Raw genomic sequence first — 14,662 nt, 5'->3', positions numbered from 1 at the left:
ACTTACCTTTAGGTTTTCGGGTAGCGGGTTCAAATCCCAAACGCAACACTGTTATATTGATTGATCATTTGATATTCTGCCTCAGGTTTTTATAACAAAAATGTTTGTTGGACTTGAAGTGCAAGGGCGGATGCAGCATTTTGTAAAAGGAAGAGGTTCAAAATATCAAAATCTTCTCTCAGTCTATTTAACTGCCAACATACTATTTTGGTTTTTAAAGGTGTGTGTGTTTGGGGAGGGAGGGGGGGGGGGGGGGGGGGGATAAGACTGACAAACTGGTTAAACGTGGCACAAAACACACCCTCCTGCCCCCACTCTTTCATGCGGGGATACGGGTGACCTTGTCATCGGAGTTGACGCAATTTGCTATGCAGAGTTGCGTCCCTTATGTGTGCCAGAATCCTGTGATGGTGGGTTCGAGTCCAGAATCCCCCTTGATAATGACTCTATCCGTGGTAAGGCCGTCACCGTTTGAGACCTGCACCACCTCGCGCTTTAATTCCTGTCACGCAACTTTGAAATATTAGTTATACCCAACTCACTCACTCACTCACTCACTCACTCACTCATTAACTCACTAACTCACTCACTCACTCACTCACTCACACATATTTTCCAGCCATGCATTTCCTCATTTCACAGCTGACTTGGTTGATGCATGTCATTGTATCCCAATTGCGTGGATCGGTGTTCATGATACCAATCACTGGATTGTCTGGTCCAGACTCGATTATTTACAGGCCGCCGTCATATAGCTGGAATATTGCTGAGTGCGGCGTTAAACAACAAACCAACCAACCAACCAACCTCATTTTACAACTCCTAGAGTTTGATATTCAACGATGCGAAACACGAAAATATAAAAATCAGGTTAAAATTTTTCATTCATACAAATACACTGAATATTTTCCAAAATACATGTTCAATGTGATATATTCAAAATCCCCCGACATATACACAATCGTGATAAGTCAATACAATGACCTGTATAGTGATCTTAGTATAAGCTTTTGTGAATTAAATGTTCAGTTCTCAGTTTGAAAGTTCACTCGTATTTCGACGTATCCTGGCACCTCCTAAGTCTTTGTTTCATCGTGGTTCTTAATTTCACACAATGAACAAACACATAAAATCCTGTTGCAATACTGGAGTGAGTGAGTGAGTGAGTGTGGTTTTACGCCGCTTTTAGCAATATTCCAGCAATATCACGGCGGGGGACACCAGAAATGGGCTTCACACATTGTACCCATGTCGGGAATCGAACCCGGGTCTTCGGCGTGACGAGCGAACGCTTTAACCACTAGGCTACCCGACCGCCCTGCAATACTGGAAAGAAGAGCCCAATCCTCCCATTGCTGGAACGGGTCGTCAGGCGCTTTAACGTGTCTGATTGCAATGACGTGCCCCGATGACGTGGTTCGATGCTCACGTTGTAACCACTGGTTTGCACGACCTAGATTCAATTATATACAGGCCGCCGGGATATCACTGGAATGTGGCATAAAACAACATTCGCTCACTATTAAATTAAATGATGCATATCTCCCAGATGAGTCCATGCGATGATCAGCTTTCTTCGATGCTTCGAGGAAAAAGCTCGGCGGATTGGCTGTCCTGTTTGCAATTTATGAAGACACTAAAAACATCACTCTCCTCGTGTGTAGCTCAAGTTTTATATTGTACATGTACATCCATCCAGTAATTGCTGATTGTGCCCTTGACGCAGAAACGTCTCCATTTCACACATGGCACTGCTTGCTCATAGTCATACAGGAGTTGCACTATTACAAATATGACTTATTACAAGATCAGGGGCGGTCGGGTAGCCTAGTGGTTAAAGCGTTCGCTCGTCACGCCGAAGATCCGGGTTCGATCACCGACATGGGTACAATGTGTGAAGGCCATTTCTGGTGTCCCCCGCCGTGATATTGCTGGAATATTGCTAAAAACGGCGTAAAAACCATACTCACTCACTATTACAAGATCACGTTCCACGAAGACATCTTACTGCTACGTCTATCGTATGTCATACACTTGCACATTACTTTAAAAGAGTAGTACGCAGCGCTAAGACTATTGTAACTCCCACACTTTAATAACACTGACTTACAAAAGTCTTAGCGCTAAGACGATCGTAACTCACACACTTTAACACTGATTCACGGAAACCTTAGCGCTAAGACGATCGTAACTCACACACTTTAACACTGATTCACGGAAACCTTAGCGCTGAGACGATCGTAACTCCCACACTTTAACACTGATTTACGACCATCGTAGCGCTAAGACGACCGTAACACCCATACTGTAACACTGAATTACGAAGTCGTTGCGCTACAATCGCTCTGTGGAACGGGCCCCAGACCGTATAAGGCTTAAAGTCTCGATATTTACGGAAATAGGAAATCTTGTGGTGGGCCCATTTCCCAAAGTCACTTGCGAACATTGAATATCTTTAAGCAGGTATGAGACAAAGTCTCAGAAAGCTGTCCCCTTTCACACGTGTAAACTGTGTGAGAGCGTGCTGTTTGATATCCAGCACATCTACAGCAGCTGTTCTGTCTTGATACACAACAAAGAGCTTGCCCATATAGAAAAGGATCCCACCAATATCCCCATCAAGCTGATTCACAAATGTCGCTTTCTTTCCAGACCCTGTCAAGTCAAGCCTGAAGATGTTTCTTCTGACTGTATAATACAACATGTTGCTGTGTACATCTAGAGTGAGGGGTTTCATCCAAATCCCTTCAGCAAGTCGTTTGATTCTTGATCCGTCATACTTCATTTTGACGATTGAGAAGGAGTAGGAGACGAACAGTAAACGTCTTTTTGTGTCCAGTGCGATGTTCCTTGGGTTGCCGTCATCCTTGTACTTGCTGACCACTTTGTAATGGTGTCCAGTAGTGTTCATCACACTAACCACCTTGGACGTCCAGTCAGACATAAACAACTTACGTCTTTTGCCATCAACTGCAAGGGAAAACACTATCTTACCCTGTTGAAGCTTGGTAAGATCTGACCCATCAAGTTCAACAGAGAATACAGCATTATGTTGATGGCGATTTGAACCCCAGAATATCTTCCGAGAATTTGGATCAAAGGTAATGCCTTCGACAATTCCTTCTGTTTCCATGGAACCTCGAACACTGGTGTTTGTGAAACCGACTCTTGTCATTTCGCCGTCATCGTTCACAATCAGAAGACTGTCTTGGTTTCGAAAGTCTGGCATAGGCGGATGCACGTCAAAACGAATGTCAGCGGTGAGATTTTGAACAGGCGTTAAACCATATTGTTCGTATGTCTTCTTCGAAACATTACCATCCACCCTGTGTCGTGTCGGGTCGGGTGTGTGTGTGTTTTCATTAAATACCGCCGACATGTCAAAAGCAGACGACATTACCGTATCAGCCGGCGACATCATTGGTCGAGCAGACGACAACATTGGATCAACTGATCTTCGATCGTCAACAGCTTCACAGTTACACTTCATATTCAAAGATTGCTGTGTGTGACCAACTGTTTTAAGTTCCTTTTTCAGTAATTTATTTTCCTCTTCTAACACAATAAGCCGAGTTTGAATCTGACGGACCACGGTATTCATTTCGAGATGATCAGCCTTGTCATTGTTCTTCGCCATTTTTCGAATTTCCCGATCAACCACCACTTCCACAGACCGATTAACATTCTCGTTCAAAGCTTTCATCATCTTAGGAAGAAGTTTGTTTCTTATTTCACGTTTCATCTGTCTCCTCAGTTTCTTCATGGGCTGTGTAACTGACGATTTTAAGGCTGAGAGACCTTTCTCCATTGCACTGATCCTGTTTTCAATAGTGTTCCCTTTAGCGTTGATTGCAGCCACTAACATCAGAATCCCCAACATCCGTAGCACTCCCATTGTCACCGTCAGTGGAATGCTTCGCTTCATCTGGCAATACTGATTATATTCATGAGTGTGTCAGCTATAACCACCCAGTAGTTATATTTAGTGTGCTTAACCTCATTTTGACAAAATGGTCCTGAGTAATTACTCACTTATTACATAGCATAAAGGAAGCCGGATATTATAGACTGGAAACTTTGACCTTTTTGATGGGGTTTGTTGCTGAAGCGGTATCAATAATGCCTGTTTTTTTTGTGATCAAACAACTGTAGTCTGAATATTCATAATACATCCCCCACCTGGTTCTGTGGAAACTGCCAGGGATGAAATGCAACGATTGTGTGATAAAAAGATAATTTAAGTAAATGTTGTGGTGTCTGGTGAGTAGGGATTTATAATTGCCCATAGCACGAGTAGTGACACAGTAACACCAGGGTGAACAGTGCATGTCTTGAGTCATTGAGTATGAGACTATGAACCGTCGAGTGTGTGGCGCTTCTCCGACGCCAGCCAAGTTCGTCCATTTCCTCTCTCAGTGCCCTCCCGTAGCCCCCTCCCCAGCCCTACGGGGCTCGTGATGTGCGTAAGCCGGATATAATGGTTGTATGATCAGTAATTCATAGTGACCTCACTTAACTTGGACGCCAGCAATTAAAGATTATATGTGCCATGGGAATGGTCAGTGCTTTCATTGGGGCAGCCGTATGTAGTAGTAGCCATGCTGAGGAACATGTTGTAGCGAGCTTGTCCTGACGACCTCCACGTAGAGCTGTCCATAGAGATGTTTGTGGTGTTATGTGTCCCATATACCACTCTTTTGTTATTTTGGATACGAAAAAGGATATTAATTACTACTCTTTTGTTATTTTGGATACGAAAAAGGATATTAATTACTACTCTTTTGTTATTTTGGATACGAAAAAGGATATTAATTACTACTCTTGTATGTTATTTTGGATACGAAAAAGGATATTAATTACTACTCTTGTATGTTATTTTGGATACGAAAAAGGATAATAATTACTACTCTTTTGTTATTTTGGATACGAAAAAGGATATTGATTACTACTCTTGTATGTTATTTTGGATACGAAAAAGGATATTAATTACTACTCTTGTATGTTATTTTGGATACGAAAAAGGATATTAATTACTACTCTTGTACAGTAAACTACGGTTATAACGAACACGCTTATAACGAACTGACGGATATAACGAACTTACTTTTTGGTCCCGACTACTTGCTGTAGTCATGCTGTATATGTACTTATAACGAACTACGGTTATAACGAACTAAAATTAGTAGTCCCTTTGAGTTCGTTATAACCGCAGTTTACTTTATGTTATTTTGGATACCAAAAAAGGATATTAATTACTACTCTTGTATGTTATTTTGGATACGAAAAAGGATATTAATTACTACTCTTGTATGTTATTTTGGATACGTAAAAGGATATTAATTACTACTCTTGTATGTTATTTTGGATACGAAAAAGGATATTGATTACTACTCTTGTATGTTATTTTGGATACGAAAAAGGATATTAATTACTAATCTTGTATGTTATTTTGGATACGAAAAAGGATATTAATTACTAATCTTGTATGTTATTTTGGATACGAAAAAGGGTATTAATTACTACTCTTGTATGTTACTCTCGATATAAAAATGATGTATGTAGAAATGTTTATGATAATCCACGTTTGAAATTCTTGAAAAACAAATTATACAAAATGACGAATTGTGATGTTTGTCCTTAATTACCTGGTGTGATATTTTATCTGTATAGAACTTTCTGTAGTAATGGTTAGCTATGCTTTGTCTGCATGTTCTTAATTAACGCCCTGCGATTTTCTGGATACTGAAAAAAACTATCCGTGTTGACGATTGGTGGTGCTAATTATGATTGCCCTTATACACACCTCTATCCTATCTGTCTGTTAACCGTCTGTCAACTATTCTAGAAGTAGTAGTGTACCTGATTTAGATAGGTTTTAGTTCTTTTACATATATTACTAATTTGAACTAAATCTAACTTATATCATGCACCGAAGGGTTTCCGGGCATTAGTCCTTATGGTATTCACACACGACAGTCAATGAAACGTTCACTATTTCTTACTTTTTAGTTTCGGGTGTCATCTGTCGCGATGGCGACGAGTCGAAAAACAGCATAATTATTCCATACCAGCGCAATTCTCAGTCAATTTCTCAGTCAAGTTTGTACAAGACGCGTGCATTGATTTGAATAGATTTAAACAGTGATATTGATGAAAACTGTTCTAGTGTAAACATTTCAGGATATCCTGTTAGTCCATATTTTCTCTCATAGTATTTCAATCCTGGGTAGAATACCTTCTTCAGCAACCCATGCTTGCCGTAAAAGGAGACTATGCTTGTCGTAAGAGGCGACTAACGGGATCGGGTGGTGCTGACTTGGTTGAAACATGTCATCGATCCCATTGCGTGGGTCGATGCTCATGATATCAATCACTGGACTGTCTGGTCCAGACTCCATTATTTACAGCCCGCCGTCATATATCTGAGTGCGGCGTAAAACAACAAACCAACCACTCATAGTATTTCAAGTACACTCGGTTGACTTAAGTATTCGTCGTTTCCAATATCTAAACGTCCTCGTGCGGCTTTAAACAATAAGGTATATTTGTTCTGATAAAAAACATTTCCAAAGTCATAAAACACCTCTTGTAAGAGCAATTCCCATTGTATGATTCCGATTATATTATATTATATTCGTTGTTTGTTTATTGTTTAACGTCGCCCTCAGCAGTATATTCCAGCTATATGACGGCGGTATGTAAATAATCAAGTCTGGACCAGACAAACCAGTGATTGACATCATGAGAATAGATGTACGCAATTGGGATATGATGACATTCATCAGCCGAGTCAGCGAGCCTTACCACCCGATCCCGTTAGTCGCCTCTTACGACAAGCATAGTCGCCTTTTACGGCAAGCGTAGGTTCTCAATTCTGACGCGGTTCAGTACGGGCCGGGTCGACTGTATCTCAAATAAACTAATCACGTCCAGGTCTACACATACATGCAGATAACACATTTAACTATAAAACTTAGGTTATCGGAATCAACACGTGATAAGACCGATATGTGTCAAAGGTGCGATAACTGATGACATTACTCTGTTTTATGTATTAATAACCCGCCCCATTGTTATCATACACACATGGTGCAGCTGGACCCCGTGTCGGACCTGGGGAGTGAATGGAATACAACCAGCAGCGAGAGGTAAATGATTACCTGAAACATCTCATTGTATTCTGAAACATGTCATTGTAATTATCTAATTTAATAGATCCAACTGCGAGAGGTATGCTATGGGTTTGCGGACGCTTAAGAAACATCCTTAGCTTTCACTCTAATCACAAGAACAGCTGTAAAGCATCTCACTCACTTACAAAAGACGACTGCATCTTAATGACAGACCATCATCTGACGCCACACCCTTTGTTATAGCTGGAGTAATCGCAATAAACATGGCCATCCGTGCACGTATGATGTCCGAAAACGTATGATCTGACGATACATGATTATCTGAAACACCCCATTGTATTCTGAAACATGTCATTGTATTCTGAAACATCTCATTGTATTCTGAAACATCTCATTGTATCCTGAAACATCTCATTGTATTCTGAAACATCTCATTGTATCCTGAAACATCTCATTGTATTCTGAAACATTTCATTGTATTCTGAAACATCTCATTGTATCCTGAAACATCTCATTGTATTCTGAAACATCTCATTGTATTCTGAAACATTTCATTGTATTCTGAAACATCTCATTGTATCCTGAAACATCTCATTGTATTCTGAAACATCTCATTGTTTCCTGAAACATCTCATTGTATCCCGAAACATCTCATTGTATTCTGAAACATCTCATTGTTTTCATGTTTCTTTGTTATCGCACCTATACTAAACAAAAGGGTTGGGAATCCTGAAATATGAAATTGTGTGCTCGGTCTTCATTACAAAAACATATCCCTAAATATTCATGATCTTTAACTAGTTTTGTTCAGTTTATTTGCTTTTTTGCAATATGTCTTTGTCAGAATGAAACGAACACATGCAATAATATGCGTTTGTGAACTATGAAATCTAAAGCGTTTCATATATTTACTGGCGGTGGAATTGTGACTGTGTTGTTATTGTGTTTCCTTGCTGGCACGTGACGGACGGATCCCGTGAAGATTCCGATTTAGAATTGGTCATCAGCAACCCATGCTTGTCGTAAGAGGCGACTATGCTTGATGTAAGAGGCGACTAACGGGATCGGCTGGTCAGACTCGCAGACTTGGTTGATCCATGTCAGCGATCCCAATTGCGCAGATCGATTATTTACAGACCGCCGTCATGTACTGTAGCTGGAATATTGCTGAGTGCGGCGTTAAAACACAAACAAACAAGCAAACAACACGAGGTGCTGGAACAAACATACTCAGTCAAGAATACCAAGTGAGTCGTAAAATATCGATGTTTATTTTTTTAAAAGTCAGTTTTGCCAATAATACTTTGAAATCTACTTAACTGTTTACTCAAAAAACTCAAAATCGGCACACTACAACTTTAACATATTCATTCCAAGTATATGAATGGTGTATTAAAACGATTCATCGATCGGTATGATGATGATACACTGATAAACAAATCCCTTTCGTTATAACTTCCGATGCGGGTCTGCAATATTCATGTGTTAGCCCTTTCTAAACATTGCGATACAGCGCGATACATATCGATACGACCCGTGTCTTCAGCAGCCCATGCTTGTCGTAAAAGGCGACTATGCTTTCGTAAGAGGCGACTAACGGGATCGGGTGGTCAGGCTCGTCATGCATGTCATCGATCCGAATTGCGTGGATCGATGCTCATGATATTAATCACTGGATTGTCTGGTCCAGACTCGATTATTTACAGACCGCCGTCATATAGCTGGAACATTGCTGAGTGCGGCGTTAAACAACAAACCAACCAACCAACATATCGTTACATATCTCGAAGATTGGTTGGCTCCTGATTGCTCACTTAATCCCGGTTTCTAAATTTAAGTCATTTCTCGTCACTAAAGTATTCCTAATACAATTTGAACAAGTCAGCACCATACCCGTGCTCGTGGATTTCACCAAAATGGTAAATGTCTGAAACCTGCATCACATCGGGCTATCCTCCCACATCAAGCTGACACGCCGTAATATAACTGGAATACTGTTAAAAGCGGCGTTTGTTCCTTTGTTAATTAAAGTAAAATCGGTAAAATTAGTCCGGACACACACACGCGCGCGCGCACACACACACACGCACACACAAGCACACGCACACCAACAGATGAGGTGGTGAGACTCGGTGACTTCGTTCATAGCATGTCGGGGGCACGGGTGGCCCAGTCGTCGAAGGCGCCGCGTTTCGCTGTGCAGAGTTGCGTCCCTTGGGCACGCCAGAAACCTATGATTGTGGGTTCGAATCCCGGTTCGCCCCGATTATGTTTCTAGGTTTGTCAGCACCCTACCCGTGCTCGTGGGTTTCACCGAAGTGGTAAACGTCTGAGACCTGCATCACTTCGGGCTTTCCTCCCACATTAAGCTGACACGCCGTGATATGACTGGAATACTGTTAAAAGCGGCGTTAAACCTAACTCACTAACTCACTCACTCATAGCATGTCCTTGAGCCCTTTCGGCGTAGTCCGATGCTCGCAATATCAATCATTGTATTGTGTGATCCAGACACCATTATCTACAGGCCAGGAATATTTCTGACTGCGGCGTTAATCAACAAAAGGACAAACCTATCGACATTTATGATAACATGTTGCATTGCAACACTCTAAGTTGTACAGTCGAACGCGTTAAATAAGTACAGGGTAACTAACAAAACGGATAAGTAGATACTTTGTTGATCATCTTTTATATCAGATAGAAAGCATGATGTTACGCCAACCTTAGCAACAATCCAGCAATATCACAAAGGAGGACACCAGAAATGGGCTTCACACACTGAACCCATGTGAGGAATCGAACCCGGGACTTCGTAGCGACGAGCGAACGCTTTAACCCCTAGGATCACTCGTGAAAAACACGTAAGCAGAACATTTCCTTGGTCCTTTCAATCACAAAATATTCGTTCAGCTAGAAAAGAAACTTTCATGCAAACACTGGGGAGGTTGACGTCAGTTCAGCAAGTGATTGGCTAATAAAACTTTAACGAAATAAACATACACCTCGCTGACAATGATTGGTATTTAGCGCTCCTACTTATCATATCCTACAGACCGCCTCCGTGGCCTTGTGGTAGAGCGTCAACCCGGAGAGCGGAAGGTCCGGGGTTCGATGCCCGGCCGCGTCGTACCAAAAGACGTTTAAAGATGGTACTTGTTGTTACCCTGTCTGACGCTCGGCATTAAGGGGCTAAAACAAGGACTGGTCTGCTCGGAGTCAGGATACTGTGTCTGAGTGGGGTATTCATGTTAAACTGCGGCATTGTATCTCAGTGTGCTAGCACTATAAATCGGCATCAGTCCGGACTAGTACAAGCAGCCACACACACACACGTGCATGCACGTCGGTATATAAGTGCAATAATCTTGGACGCGACGTTAAACCCAATTTCACCTCACCTCACCTATCATAACCTACAGCAAAAACAAATCCGTAATAAGATTTTCATTTTGTAAATGTACATAAGTAAGTGACATAATCAGTTCGAAATACCCCTGGGAACTGAATACATATAGACTACTTTACTTTTGATTGGGATAATCAGATATATAACAAATATTAAATATACACATCATATATTAAGAAAATAGGTTTTTTTATGCATCATGGAAAATTTTTTGTCCCTATAAAAAAAAAGTAGTATTGTAGATACTTTGGTTCAGTCTTTTGATTTGTCACTTGGGGCGGTCGACGGCCTAGTGGTTAAAGCGTTCGCTATTCACGCCGAAGACCCGGGTTCGATTCCCAACATGGGTACATTGTGTGAAGCCCATTTCTGGTGTCCCTCGCCGTGATATTGCTGGAATATTGCTAAAAGCGGCGTTAAACCATACTCACTCACTGATTTGTCACTTAACGAGAGTTGAATCGTATCGGCAGAAAATAAGGATAAGGATTTTTCCATTCACCATATGACTGGGAATTGAAATGAACAGAAATTAATATTGGTTTTGAACAATATTTCACTTGTATCACCAATTATACAGTGGGGAGAAATCTCACAGTGACCCATGTCGTTGACTTTTACAACTTTGGTGAAAGCAAAGAGTCCCAGTTAGGTGCTGATAGATCATGGATCATAATCAGGGCGATTCTGGGATTCAAACCTACGACAAGCGGATCCTGGCACAGCTAAGGGATACAAATCGTGCGATCCAAATGTGATCCCTCGTACATATATGAAATACTGTATGTGTAAAATAACTAACATTGTCTAACTAACAAATCACAAGAACTGGCTTACACTGTGAACACGGAATCCTTTACCATGCCACAAGAACAGCAAAGTAACGTCCTGGAATGTTCTCAAGGAGCAGGGATCAAACTCATGCGGAAACCCTCGCCTGGAAAAAACACAAACTGTCTCACTGAGCGATCCTCCAATGTCAGAACATCGATATTAGCATTGGCTCTCTGGTAGGATATATACAGCCTCTTATCATAGAACACGAGCGTGTTGACAGCATGCTTCAGCTGGTTCACCACGACCTTCTTCATTGAAGCCAAATCCATCCGGAACAGATTCCTGTCATCGGTGTAGTACATAAGGCCATTAGCGTTGTTGATAACCATCGGCTTCATCCACTGACCATCGGTCAGCTTCTGCAGGTCACTGCCGTCATACCGCATGCTGAAGATTGCAAATGTAAAGGAGACGTACAGTCTTTCATTCCTGGAATCCAAAACAATCAGTTTTGGTTTGTTTGTATCGTAAATCCGATCCCTGACCACGCGGTAGTTGCTTCCGTCGGTTGCCATGACACTCACCAGATGGGATGTCCAGTCGGACATAAACACCAACTGTCGTTCCCCGTCCACTACGAGATGAATTATCCATCTTCCTTCGTCCAGCTGGCTCAAGCTTGACCCGTCAAGTCCGGCCGAAAATACATATTTACTCGTCGAGTTCGTATTTGGATTTTTGTTACATGCCCAGAACAATAGCTCCGAAACGGGGTCGTATGCAATGGTTTCTACGAAATTGTCTGTCTTGATTGTTCCTCTTACTGTTGAGTCCTCAAGTCCTACTCGCACCATTTCACCCTCACTCACAGTGATCAGCAAACTGGCTTGTTTGTTGAATGTCGGCATGTCCGACGAAACGTTGAATGAGATCCAGTCAGGCAAAACTGCTTTTCGCTTCTTTTTCATTTCTGATTTGACCTTTCGGGAGCGTTTGAAAGGAGCAGACGTCACTTTTAAGTTGTCGTCTGCGTCACCGAAAGAGGGAAATCGTGTACGTTTCACGGGAGTACTCGCAGCCGACACGGGTCGTAACGACACTCCAAGTTGGCAGTTGCAGTTTCCCGCCAATGCTTCAGTCATGGTCTTCAAATAGGAAAAATGTTCGTCTTGTGTTGTCTTTAATGATTGCTTCAGTGCCATATTTTCTTCTTCGACATTAAAAATCTTTTCCTCCAACCTCTCAAGTTTCTTCTCGAACACAGCTAATACTTGTCCGACTAATTTCGCATTCTTTGCTGCTGCGTTTTCAGCCAAACCTTGCATCTGTTGTTCCATCGATTTCAACATTTTGGGGACCACCTTGACCTTTATCTCCTTCTTCATCTGTTTCTTCATCTTCTTCAAAGATGAAGTCATCTTTTCGTCCATGGCCGCCATGCCCCGTTCCAGGTCAGAAACCTTCGTCCTCAATGAACTCCCCGCAGTTGTAACTGTCACGGCAGCCGATACTGTTGCTATAAAGACATACAGCAGCATCTTCTTGGTCCGATGTCCAGTGCGCTCCTACACCTTGTCAGAAATACGTATGCACTTTTGTCAAATAGATGATGGATTCTCTCAAGGACGTCAGACGCCCAACTGGGTCAGCTATTTACAGTTCGGAAATAACAACTTAACCATTCACATGTCATATCAGCAAACAGCTGGGGACAATGGTATGTTTATGTAATTCTCCCGTGGGAGTATAATCCTGGGAGTAAATATTAACGCTGAGCGTTTTGTGTGGTGACGGTTAGCTCACAATGGATTGTGATGCTAAACTCGTTAGATTTGACACACAGCGCCAAAGTATTCCTCAGGTGTATTTAGGTCTATTCCGCTTGTTTTGATATGTAGTAGTTCAAGGTACGCACTTTATAACAATGAGGTTCTGTAAAAACCATCCCATGGCAAAAAGTCAAATTTCAGAATGCCTTAATCAACAGATGTTCTACACTGAAATCAGTCTGTTTCCAAAATGATTTAAAAAATGATATAAAAAAACAGTATATTACTTTCAGCTTTTTTAACAATGTTGTTTTTGCAACTTTCTTGCTTATTTGTTTGTTTGTTAAGGTTATTTGAAGCATTATCTATGTGATATTATACTAAAATGGAGACTACTCTAGTCCACAGAAGGCCCACGTGGAAATTATTTTACAATTAAAAAGGTATTTAGATTATGAATTAGGAATACAAGGTGTGCCACATTTCTACCCAACTAGTCACAAAACCACACAAGTAATACAACTGTTTGTACATATAAGTACAATATATCTCCCTGATGTTATTGCTCCTCTCAGTCCATTACTAGCTCAAGTCATAACCCATGTTGATTGCGGAAAATCCGGAATATTATATTCGTCACATGTGTCACTGGTGAGATGTACGGATTTTACGAGCTTTACATTTTTGTACACCCCTCGACCTTCAATGTCGTTGTATATAAGAACATTTAGCTGGTACAAATCCCGTCCCTCCCGCCAGTGGCACGTGTAACTCATGGCCCCGCAAAGCAGGTTCCACTTGTATACGGGGCGGATGGATCACTCTAGACTGACGTCTAGTCTCTGAAATAAACATATTTAACAGAAAAAAACAGTTGTTAAATTATAGTTATAAAATATAATAAAAAGGAGCTCAGAGACTTTCTTCATTTTCAGATACTGATACTGCAGTAATCGAGACTTGCCAAACATTATAGCCTTGCACGGGCTGTGTTAGATTAGGATCGCCCATGCTGGTGCTGCAATTAATTCCAAGTGTTTCCTCGGTCCTTTGTTAATTTCAGTTCACCTTTAGACCTGTTTAATACCCAAGTCCGGTTCATTTTAGCGGTCCTGAAATAATATTCTTTGCGTAACGTTCCAGAAAGGCGAGCGCGGGGCTTAGTTTAATAAATTTTAAGGCTTTCAAATGTAATGAAAAGAAACCATTAACTGTTTCAGGTGCCCTAGTCTGTCTGAATAAATTAAAAAGGGACTCCAACTCTTGTCTGGAACCATTTGGCAAGTCTAGATTTTGGGCTCCATTTGAATTATATTTTTTAGTTGGTAGATGTATATTTTTGGGACTAAATGTTAGTCTACAGGCCCCCGTGCTTACAGAGACTGGCTCTACATGATCATGATCGAGACATCGTTTTATTATTTATTCCCCATTTATTATATCAACAACTCACAAATCCTATATTGAGATATAAATAAAACATTTATTGATATCACAAAAACGATTTTTAGGTATCAATAAATAAGATGTACTATTAAAATATAAAAATGAAATTTGTAGTATCAATAAATGTA

This window comes from Haliotis rufescens, unplaced genomic scaffold (genome assembly GCF_023055435.1).
Source record: "Haliotis rufescens isolate VD_foot unplaced genomic scaffold, xgHalRufe1.0.p SCAF_17, whole genome shotgun sequence".
Taxonomy (NCBI): Eukaryota; Metazoa; Mollusca; class Gastropoda; order Lepetellida; family Haliotidae; genus Haliotis; species Haliotis rufescens.
Note: the sequence above shows the minus strand (reverse complement) of the source record.